The sequence below is a fragment of the Larus michahellis genome, chromosome 4, assembly GCF_964199755.1.
Source record: "Larus michahellis chromosome 4, bLarMic1.1, whole genome shotgun sequence".
NCBI classification, from domain to species: domain Eukaryota; kingdom Metazoa; phylum Chordata; class Aves; order Charadriiformes; family Laridae; genus Larus; species Larus michahellis.
In genome coordinates this window covers 6,473,944-6,491,949 of record NC_133899.1, presented here as the reverse complement: position 1 = coordinate 6,491,949, position 18,006 = coordinate 6,473,944, and the positions used below count along the sequence as shown (strand labels likewise).

Here is an 18,006-nt window from a genome sequence, read left to right as displayed (position 1 = left end):
CGAGACTTTTCTTGCATTGGTTGGAGAAAGGAGACCAGGAGTATGTCCTCTGAAAAATTTCTGCTGTTATTAGAAAGTGGGGATCTAAAAAGGAACTGTAAAAGACCGACAAATTAGAAAAGCCTGTATCTGATAAGCCTGATCATCTTGTGTAATATCTGCATCTATGCTAATTATCTGCATACATGTGTCTGAAATCCAGAGGCAATTCCGAGATAGCTTAAAGATTAAATAAACTGCATAAGATGGTGAAAGGAAAATTGCAGTAAATTGGTCTGAGTGGGAAGCTTTTCTTATTTTCAATCATTATTATTATTTATAGGGTGTGGAAAGTGGAACCATAAGAAACTTCATAGAGATATGCCATCATACTTTAAAAAAAAAATGGTTTCACTTTGAAAACCCCCTCCACGCTGGTTTCAGAAGCATTTGCTCTACTCTTAATGAGGAATAGTACCAAAGCGAATAATCGCTTCAAATCACTTTTTAGGAGTATTGGTGGCTGATGAGGTCGGTTGACTGGAAATGGAAACGCTGAAAACTCATTAAACTATTGCTAAATGCTATAAATATATTTTGATTATTCTTCCAGATTGCTATTTCTTAAAAATATTACTTTCTTATCCTTAAAAAGACCACCGAATGCTTACTTCCAATTAATTCTTTAAGAATTTCCACTCTAAACTGAATGCAAAAATGTTTTATGAGGAGAAAAGATGAATATATACGCTTAGGCTGATGTAATTACATCTGAAGTTTACTGAGAAGTCTACTGAATCCACCTCCTGCGGCATCTCAAAGTTAAGGTTTATCAAGAGAAAACTGAAAAATTAAGTCAAGCCTTATCATTTCATTCCCTAATATTAAAAAGGGCTGGATCCTTTTTTTGATGATTAACATCTGGAGTTATGTAAGGTAAGATAAGGGTATTAGAACACCTCACTTCCCTGTATAAAGAAGATCATCTGAAGAGCATGGAAATGAGGGCCTCCACCCTACTACCCCATTATGCAACTGAGAAGATGTTTTGGCCCCAAACCCGCACACATCAGGATGAAACCACCTCCCTTGCATGTTCACCACTGGAAATATGCACCACAGGCTGGACCTAAGTGATTATTCGGGGACGGAACCCTCTTGCTTTCAAGACTGAAGACCTCTTTTGAGGCTGGTGGAATTTCAGGTCTCACAAGGATAGATGCTTCGGTTCTATTTTTAATCCCCCTCTTCCATGATAAATTCAAACTTTCGCATTGCTAGGGTGGGTTACTGGGCTGATCCGGTGTAACTGAAACTGATTCTCCCTTGAAGCTCAAACAAATGGTTTCTAGAAAGCAGAGCCATTTGCAGTTTACTGGAAGCGAGTAAAATTTTAACAAATCAACCCGAGTGAAAAAGGCTGAGCATTCAGCCGAACATATATCAAGCTTGAAACAACTGTGCTCTAATGCAAAGCAGATCTGTGCCAACCTGCAGGGACTTCTCCATCACGGCGCTCCCTCGGGATTTACCAGTGTGGCGTGGTTTGGGACGACCAAGCAGCTCAGCCTCTTGCTTCTGCGAGGGACGCTGGAGGAGCCGCGCTGTTAGCAATGACAATTAGCTGGCTGGTGTCACCCGTACAAAACAACTGCTTTTTGCCAAGTCTAATCACTATACTATGCGCCTCACCTTCCTGAATGAGAGGTCCTCGTTCAAGCATGTCGTTTATTCAAAAACACATGCTGCATTCATTATAGCTGAATATTAACGAACACCTTGAATTCTCGGAGCATTATTGGTATCAGGTCTCTTGGCTGCCTTATGGGAAGCTTGATGCCCGGCCAGGACTCAGATTACAAAGCACGCGCATCTTTCTTTCAATATATTGAAGAATCCACTCAACCTTACATATCCTCAAAGTGCTTCCTAAACATATGTGGTTTTTCCAAAATGTTTACGTTGGGATTGCAACGACTCTGGAAAACTCTGGCTTTCCTTTTCCAGAAGATGGAAAACAGGGATTACTCTACTTTTAAAAGGCATAATTATTTCATATTTTTTTCCTCAGGATTTTAGCAGTTTTAACAAAATCCTGTAAGAAAACATAAAGAACGAGCTTAGGTTGTATTATGCCCTCCTGCATTTGAGGTAATGACTACTGTATTGCCACAAACTCATAACTAGTCATATTTTCCAGGAATCTGATCTATCCATACGTTTGCATGACTTTCGTCACTTGAGCATTTGAAAACTTTGCAAATTGTTGTGTCTGGTCGTATAACTTTCCTGGGAAGCACAAATAAGTCTTTCATATTTTTAAAGGCTGCCAGCTGCCACGAGGGGTAAATAAAGTCGCAGAGGAAGTTTGTGGTTGTGTGACAGCAGAAGGTGGATCACCTGAATGCCAGTTCTACACCCTGCCTCTGAGATCGCCCTTGCTCTACACATGAAATAAAACCGCATCTTACTGAGAGACTCTTACCATAGTAAGATATTTCTTGAAGCTGCGTCCAATGTAATATCGCATTTCTTCAAAGACCTCGTTTCTTCAAAGTATTATGTCTTTGGCATTTTCTGTTGAGTAAGCTGGAAATAAATGTTTCTGTTATTATTCCTAAGGTATAATATTTAGTATTTATTCCAAAGGGTCACGGACATCTCAACCTGGGGCCAAGATTATTCCCAGTTTCTGTTCCATCCTGTTGGCAGTTCATTCCCTTGACCTCAAGGACTGCCTTGTGGCCTCTGCAAAGACACCAGCGGGCCCACCGGTGAGCCCTCCGGGGCAGCTGTAACCTTTGGAAATGACGACGGAGAGCACTCAAATGAGACACCCCTCGTGTGTCTCTAGAGGAAGGAGACAGCGCTTTTTTGAAGAGTTCAGATGTTCGCTGTCATGTAAATTCTGCAGTGAAAAGTCTCTCATCCAAATCCCCGGTGTCAACTCAGGGTCTGCATTTAAAGGGAGCCATTTCACAAACTACAACATGTAAAAGCTGGGTAGGATCAGCCCGACTCCGCTATTTCACTGAAATACGCTTTGAGATGTAAGTGAGCAGGGGAGGTGCCTCTTTAGAGAAACGAATGTATGGATTTTGAATAGGATTAGGCAAAAATATCCCTTCTGCTTTTATAAATATTGACAAAAGGAAACAGGAAGACAGGTCTTTCCATGAAGAAGAGGTCTATTAACCATAATGCTGCTCTATCCAAGTGATAGTTTTATCTTCGTATAAAAACAAAGAGGGTAAGGCTAGATATTACTTTTTTTTTTAATACTGATAGTTCCAAACCTCATAAAATATTAGTGTCTGTATCAGCTATAAAAATTAACAGCTCCAGATCCTTCGGTGTTGTGCTCTTCAATTTTATTTTATCACCAGTTTTTCAGCTGTCTGTGTGTGTAGGTGTCTGTACGTGTGTGTGGGTGCACACGCACACGTCCCTTCCTTCCCAAGCTGTTCAGCTGGTGATGAATAGGCTTATAATTGCTCCGTAAGGCTGTATGGTAAGGTTTGCAAGTGGCACTCTTGATTCCTTTACATCAGAGGTCACTATTGTACAGTAAGATCCTGATCGGAGATCGTGATAACACGATGGAAAAAAAACCCCAAAACTAACCACTAAAGAAAACCCTGGTTTTGACGGTGTGGATTGTTCTCCAGTTCAGTGACTTTCTAGGCACAAAACTAAAAAACTCTTGTCAGGCATCTCAATCCAAAACTGCCCTTTTTAAACATTTAGGAGCCAATATAAACACTAAACTCAGTACGATGTTTGTATTCACTTACCCAATCTAACTTTTATTAACAATTAATCCATCACATTTCAGTGCCTGTAAAATCCCCCGTGCCCCAAGCCCCTCTGGAAGCCTGTATCTCGCAAACAAAAAATCGCCATTACTGGCTTTAGTTTTTTGATGCAGAATCAAATTTAAACTGGGTTTTACAAACTGAAGAATTATCTGCATTTCTACTGTCTAAAGGCATCAGATTCCCTTAAAGCTCATACGCAGTGTAAATACATAGGAACTACAGGAGGCAGCCAGTACATATGGAACAGATAAAGGCCACATAGTTTATTGAACCTTGTGGCCTGCTGATGTAACAAAATAAGCTTTGCAACGAGCAGTCAGATCTTAACATCAGCTCGCTCCTTCGCTAGAGCGTAATAGATGATAGCTCTCAGAGGGCCAGATTTGGATCCCCATATTTATCAGGAGTCTTACTTCAGGCTCTGGCCCTCGGTGCTGAATGAGGGATTTAGAAACATTCATTCGTAATATTTTCTCTTCTCTGAGCAAAGTGTGGTGAGAGGCAGCTGGAAGGTTTTGTGTTCCAGCAGTTGAGGGGAAAGAGATCCCGAGACCAGCTATATCAAATCCTTCCAGTACTGATGAGCCCTTCTCTTTCGAACAGGTAAACAGCTCTTTCTTGGGGTAAAAGCAATTTGGACTGAACTGTCCCATCACCGCAATAATCCCTTGCTGAAATTTAACCCAGCTAAAGGAGCCAAAGCAAGAAATGCGTGCAATTGCCCTGCTGGCAGCAAGGAGTCCATCGCTCCTGAGAGATACTCAATTTTCTTTCATTTTCTGTGCCTTTCGTTTTGTTGTTTTGTTTTTTTTTAAACTTAGCCTTCCCAGGATTTGAAGTCTAATCACGCTGGCATCATTAGTAATGAAATCAGCCCGTGAGAGTATGGTGTGAGAATAAGGGAGAAAGTCCTCACACACCTTAAATCTGGTGCTAAGGAAAATACCCTCGAGGCTGACGTAGACCACAGTGCAGCAAGGCTTTGAGAGAAAGTCTAAAGGTATCTCAAGAAGCCAAAGAGCCGTTCCTGTGCGTCTGGGCACTGTCACCTCTGCAGGTGGGGAGAATTCAGCCTCCAAGGGTACAACCCCAATGCTTGTGCCCCAAGGAAATGGCCTGTGTATCTCCTGAGGATAAACTGTGTCTGTGACAGCGAGTTTTGGCTCATAAGGACTGCTCGTTTGCTGGTAGCACATCTATTAAAACACAGAGAGTTTGTTGCTTGAGGAGACATTTTTTGAATGGAGACAGGAGCTGTGAGAAGAAGGGGTGACTATTTACTCTCCTGTGTTTCCAGCAACTCTCCCTGCACGCTTTTCTTTCTGTGTTTATATCTGTTCTTCTGGGGGGAATTAACTAATACCTTCAAACCCCAGTTTCTAGGAAAACTTAGGCTGGAAGGAACCTCTGGAGAAATACTATTTCATTCCAGCATCTCAGAGGCCTAGCCTGTATTCTCTTCCCACGAGCCACCTACATCCTCCCAGACATACAAAGAGCAGCTTAATGTCATTCTTGCTATACAAATCCTTTCACAAATGTGCATTCATCAAACATCCATCTTCTCTTCAGCGAAGAACAGAACATATTCCTAACCTGTTCCTGCTCTGGAAATGCACATCTGGTTCACCAGACCACACTCATACGTCCACACTGACCACTGAAACAAAGTGACCAAACCACAGGAGAAATCCAATGTAAGTACATTTGAATCCATGGTACAGCAGATATCCCTAAAGAGCAGCTTCTAATGTTGTGCTATCAGAAATCTGCAGGGAGTGAGAAGTACACTCCAAGATTATGCACAAAATGAAAGCTCTGGAAAACCTGCAAATACTAAAATTGATGTAGATGGCTCTTGTGGGTAAATAACACCATCGGAGAAAAGACAGCTGCTCGCCGGCAGTCGCCGAAGGTAAGCAGGGCTGAATGAAAGGGATTCCCACTCCTGGCAGCCAAAGAAATACAACAAGTCAAGATCTAACGCAGCTCAGGAGTCACGCAGGTCAGTCTCGAACCCAGATGAGAAAGAAGGGGGTTGTGGTCACCAGTGGCATAAGTAGATAAAAAAGATCCAACAACAGCATGGAGACATGCCCCCACCGAGTAAAGAGAGGAAGGTCACGCAGCTCACGGCTCTCCTGCAGCTCGCTGGAAGGCTGTCTCGGTGCCCTAGACTGTCAAAGAAACCACCAAAGCGCTGTTGAAAAGATTATTGCCTGGTGGTATTCTCCAAATTATCTCCAAAATGTTCTCTTATCCTGATAAACTGAGAAGAAAATTTGATCTTTTGCCTACAAAGACAAAAGAGGAGCAAACATTCACAACACAATAACGTGTTGATTCACAAATAATAGGAACTTGAGCTCATTTTCCACCTCCTTAACATTTTCTGCATTGTGTGGGCAGCCATCAAGAGCCAATTGTTTCTAAGGTCATTTTATCTGTTTTGGTTTAGGAGATGAGACAAACACTTCTGGATCAACTATTATTTTTATCTGTTGTTTTGGCTTTTTTCCCAATAATGTATGACCTAGGAAAATGTCTTCCTAGGAACTGCTGAGACACATGCACAGAAGGATCGTAAAGCTTTCGTAAAAGCTTGTGGTCTAACCACGGGGAGCATTGGTTCAGTCCTGATTACCTTTTATCTTCCAAAGGTTAATACATCTCATTCCACTTTGCTCAATAAGTTGTGGACCTCTTAAAGGAAAGTCTGAAAGCAAAGGTCCTTTCTGATTCTTGCTCCTAGAATGTAATCTTCCACGGGCAGATCTCAGCATCATCCTTCACATGGGAGAAATGAAGATTTATCCTGGGGAGCAGATATCAGGGAAAAAGAAGACCTGCAAGATAATTCTCAACATTCAAAGACAGACCGCTACATATTTGATTTTAAAAATTCTGGTCCTCCATGCAATAGTTCATACACTTTTAGACGAGGTTAGATATTTCCCACGGAGCCCTGTGACACACTCCCTGTTAAGCCTTCGTTCTACATTCTGTTCTCTATTTCCATGGCTCCCTTGGATTTGCATTTCAGTGATGCACTTTGGGATCCTCAAGATGAAGCATACGACTGAAATGTTAAAATAGTTTCATAGTCTTTATTTAATATGTTTTTAGCATTAAAGGGTAGAAATTATATGAGAAGTTTGCAGCCTAACGCATAAGAAACCAATTATTGCGATAAAGGAGATCTGCACAGCTTATTTATTTCTTGTTCTTCAACCTATTACATGACATCATTTTAATATAAAAGTGCTTTGTAATTATGATGCCTTTACTGATAATTCTTTGTTGTACACCACTGGATCTTCATTATCTGAGCCCAGAGATCTTTTTAAAGATTTTATACTCACACCTTAATGAAGTCCCGCAAAAGTCTTTCAACCTTCCCAAGGCCTTGCTTTGCTTTGGTGTGCTCAGAACAGCATTTTCTGTAGTTTCCATGTTTTAAACTTTCATCTTTGCCTAGAGGGCAGCAAAACAGCATCTCCTGAGGACTCCAGGACCTAAATTTGTTTCCCTTATTCAGCGAAGAACCACAGCCTCTTCTTCAGTGTTTCTAAGGCTGTGCCGGAAGGTACAGCCAAAACGTAACCAATCTTGGCCGGGGTGGCTTGGCATGGGCACGGCGTGGTTAGCCCCGTCTGTCTCCCCACTGGCCTAACAAACCAAGCTGGGACCTGCCAGGAAAGAGCCTCCACTAGCCATCCCCGAAGGGTTTTGTCAAACCTGCTGCCAGCGACCCACCAGCTATGAGGTAGTGTCTCTGACTGCCGGGCTGGAGATTGCAGGACTAACTCAATTATTTAATGACGGGGGAGACATTACTGCTGAGACTAGAACTTGCAGCTCTAGTTTCTGGGCCTAAATGGGGACGGTGAAGAAACGCTGGAAGCAAGACAAGCGGCACAACTGTTCAGTTGCAAAACCTAAACGTCTCTCAGATTTTCTTCCTGTGAGGTATGCAGCAGAGACGCTGCTTCGTGGATCAAAAGTCACCTGGCTAGTGGAACGAGATCACAGACAGGCAAGCAGCCTGGGTCCTCTTTTCTTTTTAACCTAAAAAAAAAAAACCCAACCCATAAATTCAAAATCAAACAACCTCCAGAAATATCTCTCCAGATCTCTCGAAGCTCTGAGGAAAGACACATGCCCAGTGGGACTTACCCCTCCGTATTACCCACCAAAGTATTTGAACTCCACGAGAAAATGCACTTGAAGGAGAAGCGAAGTATTTCCTAGATTAGAGCAGATAACACTGAGGCTGAAAATGTTGGAGTCAATGGGAACAGGAATGCCCCCAGCAAAGAAAAACATCTGAATAACTGAGCAGCAGAGCTGATAAATCTGGCTTCTTGGGGCTTTGTGTGTCTTGACTGGCTCCTCTGACGCCTCCTGAGTTTTATCCATTGGGGAAGGCACAACTGGAGCCTTTCTCCTCTACCTGCTGTCGGTTTTCATAAACCTGTGTAGGCACGTTTTCCCCCTGACAGCCCCCTTTTTCGTCTTCTGTTAAAATTGACCAACAGAACTAAAAGTTAGCCAGGGAAGATAAGGATGGACAGACACAGGACACGATAACAGTCCCTCCCCTCTAGAAAATGAGAAAACGTGCCAGAAAAAAAGTAATTACAATTTAAGTTAGCTATTTGGAGATATGAGGGCAGAACACATGCAGGAGTGTCATCCCCTCAGTATTTGGAATTACTTAATCTTGCTGGGAGACTGTAACAAAAATAATAACAATAAAGACTCACAGCTAGGGTCAGGCCCTAGCAGATATTTGTAAATATTTTCAAGCGTCGGTGCCGAAGGGATAACCCCTGTTGCAGCTGGAGCAGAGAACACTTTCCATCTAGCACTGCCTCCGTCCTGCTCCTTGTGCACAGGTCTGGCCACGGTGAGCCACAAACCATTTGGATTTTCTTTGCGGCTGCTTCAAGCCCCTCAAAAAGCACAGAAAGCTACGGGAGAGCTCAACCAAAATCTACTGGAATTAGAAATTTGCCTGAACTGGTTTGGCTGAGTTCTCAGCTTACGCCGATACTCCAAATTCACGGCACACTCATCCTCACGCTCACAGGTTGCTCTGAATAACAAACGCAACCCTCCCTTTTATCGCTGGTGAAAATGGAGAAGCAAAGCAAGGCGGCTTGTAAAAAGCATTTTATATGCAAGACAGATTTGAACATTAGTGGTGTAATAAAGTAAATAAGATGGCAATTGACCTGAGACATGTGGGGTTTACCCCAATTTTTTGTTTATAGTTGAAGGTCGTAAGCTATACAAACCTCTATTGATCAGAGTCCTCTTTGTTTAAACAGAACCTACTGTATTTATTTGTGCTGTTCCTCTAAAGTCAAACAAAAGGGGACAGTTTTAAGTAAATCTCTGCATGACACTGCTGCCATGTGGTTCATTCACTCAGTGTACAGATGTTTTCAATCTGTACAGTTTGTCTTTCATATCCATATGAGATGAAGCAGGCTTGATTTAGGCTGGGAATGATGCCAAAGAGAGGAGATACATCATTAACCCTTAATAAACGACTTACGAAGCATCCCTGGTTTATTCATTAAAAGGACTCCTTGAAGGATTACCGTAACACCTTATGAGCAGTAAGAACCCTTCACTTGTCCGTAATACTGTGCGACAGGTATTTATACCGAAAACAAAACGCTTGGTGTGGGAGATCCTCCCCTCTCGTTTCCTCGCACTCTAATATGCAGGCTAAAAATAAGCATCTACCCAAACTTGGCATTCAGATAACGAACGTTGTCAAGAATTAGAAGGACAGAATTCATTTGGGTTTCGCACTGCGACTGATGCGCAGTGAAATCAGGACCCTGTGTCCTGGGCATCGCAGCAGCCTTTACAGAATTGGTTCTTGCTTTACCGCCTTAGTACATACTACGTGCCTATACTTAATACATACTGCAGGCATTTACTCAATACATACTACATATAAGAGACAAGATGGTGCCTCTTATCAGACGTCTGTGGAACTGAGATGGCAGATTAAGAGACTTTACCAAGATCACGCGAGAAGGATGTAGCAGAGCCAGGAATCGAACCAAGATGCCCCAAAACGCAGCCCAGGGAGCTCCTCGCACAACCAACCCCTCTGCTTTCCTCAGCATCCCTTTCCCCTAACAAACTGCTACAGCTCTCGACAAACACGAGACGTGTGCTAGGCACGGCATTGGGCTCGTACTCGGCTACAGGAATATTAGAAGCAGCTACTGGCTTGGAAGCAATTGGGGAAAAAAAAAAAGGACACAACTTTTTCTTCAGACAGTTTACAGGGCTCTGCACGCTGAGTCTATTCTTACTGGGTTATTCGGCGAACAATCTGTTGCATCACTACAAAGAGGAAACTGCTGATCTAATGCAACTAATAGACAATCTCATTCAATCAGCCTCTCCTTTATTAAAGCATGCAAAACACAGTCGTGAGCTTAAACCCGCTGTGCCAATAGTAACATCGCTTGATTTTAGCGGGGAGCAGTGTGGCTTGGCAAATAAATAAAAAAAAAAAAATAAAAAAAGTAATCAGAATTGATTTGTTTTTTCCAGCTCAGTTAGAAGGCAGAATTTCACCGTGCCGCTTAGCTTAAAAAAATTCAGAACTGAAGGCCACGGCTCAGAAGCGTGGGCTGAAAAGCCTGCTCCCTGCTATAAAGCCTTGTCCCTACAGATTTTATAGCCAGTCCTATGCAGTTAGCAGGAGAAAAAGCCTACGAAGTCGGAAGATGTTCTGCCCCGTTTCAGGCTGTGTTTGAAGAAGGGGCTATACACAGTCACATGTATGTTCAATTATTCATTTTCCAGGAGGTGTTTGAGTCAGGGAGAGCAGGCTCAGCACATACCATAAAAATACTTCTGCTCCTTATTCTCGAGATCTGCAGTACAGGTCAAACAAGCTACACTCAGTCATGGGACATTAAGTCCCTGGATCTTGAACTCCAGCTGACTGCCTCACCCAAGCTTTTGGGCTAAACGAGCATCTCCCCAGCCTAGATACTAAACGAAGTCAGTGGGTCAGGCTTCCCTTCACCCCGCTGCCAAAGAGAGCTGCTCTCAGGACAGCTTTTGCACAGCCCAAACCCTCCCTAGACACCGCACAAGCAAGGAATCGGCCGAACGCAGGGTGGGTTTTTTTCCACCTCCTTCCCCACCACAAAAACCAAACTCCCCCCCACCCCGCGCTAATCCCAGTGCTCGAGACACGGCCCTCTTCTAGCTGACTGGGGGGAATTACTTAACTCGGGGCAGCTGGCCCAGCCCAGCGCCGGCAGCCAGTGCACGCAGCTGGGAGCCCTCGCCTCAGCTTTAACCCCCTCCCCGGCGGCACGCTGTGGTCGGAGCTGAGCCCCATCAGTCCTGCCTGCAGCTCTGGAGACCTCAGCACAAGAAGGACACGGACCTGTTGGAACAGGTCCAGAGGAGGGCCACGAAGATGATCAGAGGGCTGGAGCACCTCTGCTGTGAGGACAGGCTGAGAGAGTTGGGGTTGTTCAGCCTGGAGAAGAGAAGGCTCCAGGGAGACCTTAGAGCCCCTGCCAGTACCTAAATGTGGCCTACAGAAAAGATGGGGAGGGACTCTTGATCAGGGAGTGGAGTGACAGGATGAGGGGTAATGATTTTAAACTGAAAGAGGGGAGATTTAGATGAGATATTAGGAAGAAATTCTTTACTGTGAGGGTGGTGAGACACTGGCCCAGGCTGCCCAGGGAAGCTGTGGCTGCCCCATCCCTGGAGGGGTTCAAGGCCAGGCTGGACGGGGCTTGGAGCAACCTGGTCTGGTGGGAGGTGTCCCTGCCCAGGGCAGGGGGTTGGAACTGGATGATCTTTAAGGTCCCTTCCAATCTGAACCATTCTGTGATTCTATGATCAGTGGGGCACGGAGGTGGAATTGGGGTGCCCAGGTTGGGAAAGCACCTCCTTGGCTGCCATCGGAGTGGTTAAACACCCCGCTGTTTAATTGCAGGTGCTAAGCGTGGGGTGTGAGTGTGTGCTGCTTCTCCCAGGGCAGAGCTCCAGGCCACTGAGCCCGGCCGTGTCCCCAGCTCTGCTCACGCTCGTGGCCTCTCTGAGGCACAAGGAGCTTTGAATTTGCAGCTGCATTGGAGCCCGGACCCTTCACAAAGATAAAAGCTCAAAAATCAAGAGGTTCCCAGGAGAGTGATGGATGAGAACTGGAAATACCCAAAACTGGGGGTAAAAGGTTGAAAAAAGGTCTCCAAGGATGGCCTCCGACCACTGGGCTGTGGTATAAAACAGGACAGTCATCATCCACATCTTGAAACTCTTGGACTCTGCTCCATTCCTTGGAGGAAGTGTTTTGGGTGCCCCTGCCAGGGAGCAACCAGCACCTACCCACACATCAAGCTTTCTCTGTCCCACCCGCACATCAAGCGTTCTCTGTGTGAAAACGTCAGACAAAACAGGGCGGGGGGATCACAAATGACGTCAAGTGAAACACCGCGATTTGCTCCAACTCATAAACCAAGTCAAGAGCAGAACCAGCCCAGGGCCCAAGTCCGCTGAGTCCCAGTGTTATTCCCCAGCTTGCACCGTCCCAGCGATGCAGCCTACAACCATAGGGAACAGACCTTTTTGGAGAGAGAAACTCCTCTTAAAAAACGTAAGAAAAGCAGACTGTTTTATTCGGGGTACTTTAGCAGAAAGCTGCTCCAGCGAGCCTATTTTGAAGTCAATTACTCATTTAAATATGGGGCAAGAATGGGGGATTTGGGGGGAGAGAGGGAGCCACGGTTACTGGCCCCTTTTTAGGTTTTAAACCAAACCAGAGACAACAGTTAAACTTGGGACAATCCTGGGTAAACCACAAAAGATGGCAGCACTTCTCATCATCCTAAAACAACAACATTTTTCCAAGTTTTTTCAATCAAAAATGCTAGCAAGGCCACCCTGGAATTTGCTACCATTTTTCCTTACCCAAATCTATTTTTCAACACAAGTATTGAGTTTACATATTAATACACCACTAAAAACAGGATGAAGAGATTGGAATGTTGGAGTTGCTGATTTGTTTGGGATTTTCTAAGAAAAAAATAAAATAATTCTGTTCCACCAGTTTGTTGGGTTGGTTTTTTTTTTTTTTCCTTTTCCCCATTAAGTGAGTGTTTCAAATTAATAGAAAGGGGATGCAGCATTTCTTGGGTTTTATTTTATGGGTTTTCCCAGCATATGGAATCTTTTTAAACATGAGAAGCTGTGGGTAATATGTTATTATATGCATATTTTACGTTAACCATTCTTTATATTTCTCTCAAAAGAAAAGATTTACCATGTTTACGTCTCAGAGATATGTTTATTTGGAAGATTTACTCCAACCCTACTTATTTCCTTTACAGGGATGTCAACTGGAAAACTATACTAGCATTTTTTATAATTAAAATTAGGGTGGAGCAGAAAGCAATCATTGCTTGTTGCTTTTCTAGATCATGGAAGCTTTCCGTAAATCAGACTTGACAGGTTCAAAAATGTTATTTTCTGAGCTTTGTTCCTTTGCCAATACAGCCATTTTCAGGGTGGTGACAGCAATCCTGACCTGTAATGCCAGTGAGCCCGTTGGCACATCTAAGAGATCACAGGAACCCACATTTCCAAAAGTGGCAACTAAACTGCCATACAGCGATTTCAGGGGGAGGTGAAGGGGGAAAGGAACAAGGGGAAGATTTCCAAACACCAAACCGGCAGAAGGTGATGGCCATCAAAAGCTCCGGGTCTCCCAGAAGCTGCTGAGCGCTGCTGGAGAGCAAGTCATGGGTGAGCTGAAAAAAGTGAAAGCAGCCAAAATCAGCAGCCCCGGTATGAAAATATGAAGAAAATGTGTACGTGACCCTGCTCACCTCTCCTTAAAATAGATGTCATAACAGGAGGTATTACCGGGCTGCCGTGAGCATTAACGAATGTTTATAAAAGCTTCGTTAGCGATACTTTGCCTACGTACAGTGCCAATGATACGTGGTAGCCACAAACCTGTGGAAACATCCACTGAACCTAGCACCTCGGCTGATACGGGGCCCGGATGAAATCTAAGTACTCAGTTTGCTTTTCTCCTTCCCCACTAACCTAAAGTACTCGGATAGAAATCTGTTACCTCCCACAATGGGTCCCTTCAAATACAGCTAAAGAAATTACACTCAACTGACAGAAACTAAAGAGAAAACTAATTTTATGTAAGACTTGCCTGCTGCAAAGAAAATTTCATTTTTGGCTCAGGAAAGGCATTTTAATTACACGGCAAAAATTATATGAAGTTGTTACTAAGTGATAACTGGGGAGGCAGGGTTTTGGATTCAAATTTGCATGACTTCAGGATTTTGTCTGCGTACGTGTTTAGCGCTCCTGTGTGTCAGAACCGGCAAGTCACGCTGAACGTAACATTTATCTCCTCTCTGTCCTGTAATTCAGCGTTGAGCTGAAATTTCACGTGAGGGTGACAGCAAGCTAACAAGGAAGGGTATGAAGTATATGAAACCTGCTCACATGGACCGCCCCTTCCCAAACTGCCCAACCCTTGGGGCAAAGATGTAATTCAGTTCTGAGTTATTGTAGGAAGCAGAGCAATCATGTTCCCCAGGTACAGAAGCGAACTGTGGATGAAAAGTGACCACGGCCTGGAGATACTAGAAGAAAAGGGGGGAGTTTATATGAGTTCCTGGGGTCAATGCAGGGTGGCAGGACCAGGAAAGCTGATGCCTATGGGGGGTGACAGGCAAAAGAGGTGGAGCCTCCAGCATGGAAGGCTCGAAATTCGGCAACTTCTGAGCATCCAGCTGGCCTGCAGGAGCTGTGTGACTCCGAATTAAAACTAGACTTGCTTCTCTAGACCTCGTTTCCATGACCCAGACCACTGGTCTAAGTGGTAAATGCAAGTGGGTCTAACCAGACCCGTGGCGTTACTCTCCAGTTCTGCACAGGCTCTCGCACCACCTCCGTTTCACAGTGACACCCACAACACCCCCCCACAGATGACCTCAGGAGCTGGGCCCCATGGATGAGGGCTCCCACATTTTGCTGTTTCAAAGGCAAAGCGAGCTCAGCAGTGGAGCAGGGGGTACCACCGAATCAGACTGCAACATTAGGCTAAGGCAACGCGTCCATACCCGTCCTCGGTTTGACATGCCCAGCTCGGCCACACAAGGAAAAGGTAGAGGAGCATGGCCCACCTGTGACTTTTTCCTGAGCAGGGTGTGCGAGGAAGCGGCCAGCACTGGGGAAGAGGCAGACTGACCCTGTCAGATGGGGCTGGAACCGGCCACACCACCACGAATCAAGAAGAAAGATCATAGACAAGAATTTCTTTTTGTGTCTCTTTTTGTATCTGCTTGAAGAGCCTTTGTCGCTCAACAGTTTGTACATACGTTTATCTATTTTTTCCCCCCGCAGCTGTCAAACCACATTGATTTTCAGTCATTTTAACCTGGGCAGGATCAGCAAACCAACTCCCCCAGGTGAAAAGCCAGGACTGCAAGGAAACAACTCGAGTTGGCTGAATTATCCGGTTCTTCTAAGACACAAATAATTTGTTTGCTTTGCTTATGAGAGCTGAGGGAGGGATGGCACAGAAGGCTAAATCCTCGCCATCCCCCTGGTACGCACTTCACACTTTGCTATCAATACCGGCAGAAACGTTTTGAGGGCTTGCAATGCAGTTGGCGGCGTCTTTTCAGGAAAGGACCTCTACAGAGCAAGCTCGTGTCTGAATTACATCTCAGCCCTAGGGAAGACGGTTTCTTCAGTTCCCCTTCAAGGTCAGTTGTGGGGTAACATATGTTATTCGTCTATCAGTCTTGCTAACAGAAAATCTGACTGAGCGACATGTGGAAACTGGGAAATGAAAATAAACAAAATGAATAAACACATTTAAAGGGCTTGGGGGGAGACAGAATCCCGACCTGCGCGTAACATCCTTACCAATGGGACGATGCTAAACGAAATTTGGGATTTGCATCTTGATGGGTAGGGTAAATTTGAACTCTACATGACTCCAGCGCATCTGCTAAGCAACTAGAGCCACCCTTATTGCAGATGTGCGGCGCAGAGTCAGCGTAAGATCTGGGAACCTGTAAGCTCATTGCATTTGTAAATAGCATGTTTGGGGTTTTTTTTTTGTTGTTGTTGTTCTTTTGCTCGAGTATTTCTTTTAATAATTAGAATGGATCACGGTTTTGCAGAAATTAGTATGTTTAAATGGTGTTTCAGCCCTTCTTTAACGTGCTGTAGCAGGATGAACTTGGAAAGCCTCTGTGTTCCCAGCTCTGCCTCTCCTCGCTCTCCAGCCACACGTTGCCGGCTGCCCTTGCCCAAAACCACCTGGGCACCGCCATGAAGCCCATCCCGAGCCCTGAGGAGGGGGCACGCAGCCCTGACAGCCCAACGGGAGCCCTTCAGCCTGCTCGATGATTCCTCTCCAGGACGGCGTGGGCACAAGTTTCAGTCAGTCTCAGTTATTCCTACCGGGGATCTGCACTTAGTCAGCACAGCCCGGGGACACGTCAGCAAAGCCCAGACGGTCGTCTCAGGTACCCAGTACCTTAAAAGATGTTGTTCGTGTTATCCGGGTTCTGTGCTAACATCAGGGTGGTTGTAGGCAAAACGGCCACAGGTTCTAGACATTCAGGGCTGCTCTTTCCTGCATGCAGCAGCCGAAATCGTGGTAGCGTTGTAGCCCTACTCCAGCGGCTCTCATCTGTACAGTCATGTTTGCCATTCCAGCCACGGTAGAGTTCCCTCACTGGCTCACCAATGCTTCAGCACACCCACTTCTTTCCTAAGATTTGGCTAAAGATCAGAGCAGCTTGGTTATAACAGCATTTGGCAGTAAAAGTCTACCAAGCAACCTGGCCTGAACAGTTGAAAGGAGAGCAGTGAAGCAAAGTATGAGAGATGATTAAAAGAGACTCGAGACTCCAGAAGGAAATTTCTGGGCATCCCTTACAACCACCACATCCTTAGATTTCTATTTTTGCCTCAGTCCTCTGTGTAACACTTGTGTTTTCACTCCTCCTTCCCTTTTTTTTCTTAAAATTAGCACGGGAGAGGGGTGAATCGTGAAGTCAGGTTACGAGCATCTGCCTGAGCCTGTGTGTGTGCGTGCGGGCACGTGGGCACAGGAGAGCAACCGGCAGCATTGCCAAAGAGAAGAGCTGGAGCCAGGCTAGTGAAAAGAAGCAAACCTGAGGATGGTGAGTTACAGAGAAGCAGGTGAGAAAAGTAGAAAAATTGTCACAACAGTTTCTCTTAGCCAGTTGGCATAGCTGCTCCGTTAGTGAAAACCTAGAGGCTTTCAGCGCAGTACATTTCGTAAGCGAGGTATTGCAACGAAATTCAATTACAAAACATCACCCAAAAAGACATTTTAGCGTTTTCTACGGGAGCGCTGATGCTGGAACTGAAGTGCTTTTGAGCTGGAAGGAAAACCCAAAGCGCCTTTGCTTTGGTTATTCATGTAACAGCACGAGACAGGCTTGGGCTTCCCAGGAGCTGGAGGATACTAGCGTCAAATCTAGGACAAGGAACTCCTCTTCAGGAACTCCCAAGGATCAATCACTGATACAGGCTTCCTGATGGACAAGATTTTGTTTGCAAAGATCCCTTGGTTACAGATGCGCTCCCTGAAAAGCAGGTTTTGCAGTGCATCTTGCATCATAGCGGCCAGGTCCTGGACATACATCAAAGCCTTCACCTTTTGAGTCGCAGTAGACATCAAGATGTGCTGCCTGCTCTGATCTGTGCAGCACCGGCTCTGCCTTCGCAGGGCAGGGTACCACACCTCACACCGCCCCGGTGATGTTAGCAGCACCTCAGGGAATAGCCCCTGCCCTGAGTAATAGCCTGGCAGTGAGCAGTCCGAGGTGGAAAGCAAAGCAGGCCGGTTTTCTACCAAACTATTTCTGTTCTTTGTAGGACTGGTGTGATGCAGCACATTCACATGGAAATCATTAGCACATCCCTTCTGCTAATCCTCGCTGGGTTTAACGCAATGGTATACATCGATTTTACCCTGGCCTCTAGGACGGCTGTGTCAAGTCAGAAGCACGTGCATCGGGACAGGCTGAACCCAGGAGCTTGGTCCTTGAGAGACTAGAGAAATCAGGGCTCTGAAGGTTCACTTGGAGGTTCAGGTGGAGTGAATTTATATTATGATTCAAAGGAAAAATTCTGG

General features: G+C 45.0%; 1 long non-coding RNA gene across 4 annotated transcripts in view; it reads right to left on the bottom strand.

Annotated features, from left to right (window-relative positions):
• The window catches only part of LOC141741798 (uncharacterized), a 201,610-nt gene that overhangs the window by 48,972 nt on the left and 134,632 nt on the right, over positions 1-18,006 (bottom strand). For all 4 annotated transcript variants that reach the window (XR_012586474.1, XR_012586473.1, XR_012586472.1 and 1 more), the window contains 2 exons: positions 2,465-2,568; positions 1,471-1,583 (listed from right to left, as the gene is read on the bottom strand). This is a non-coding gene — a long non-coding RNA (uncharacterized LOC141741798). The remainder of the gene's footprint in view (positions 1-1,470; positions 1,584-2,464; positions 2,569-18,006) is intronic.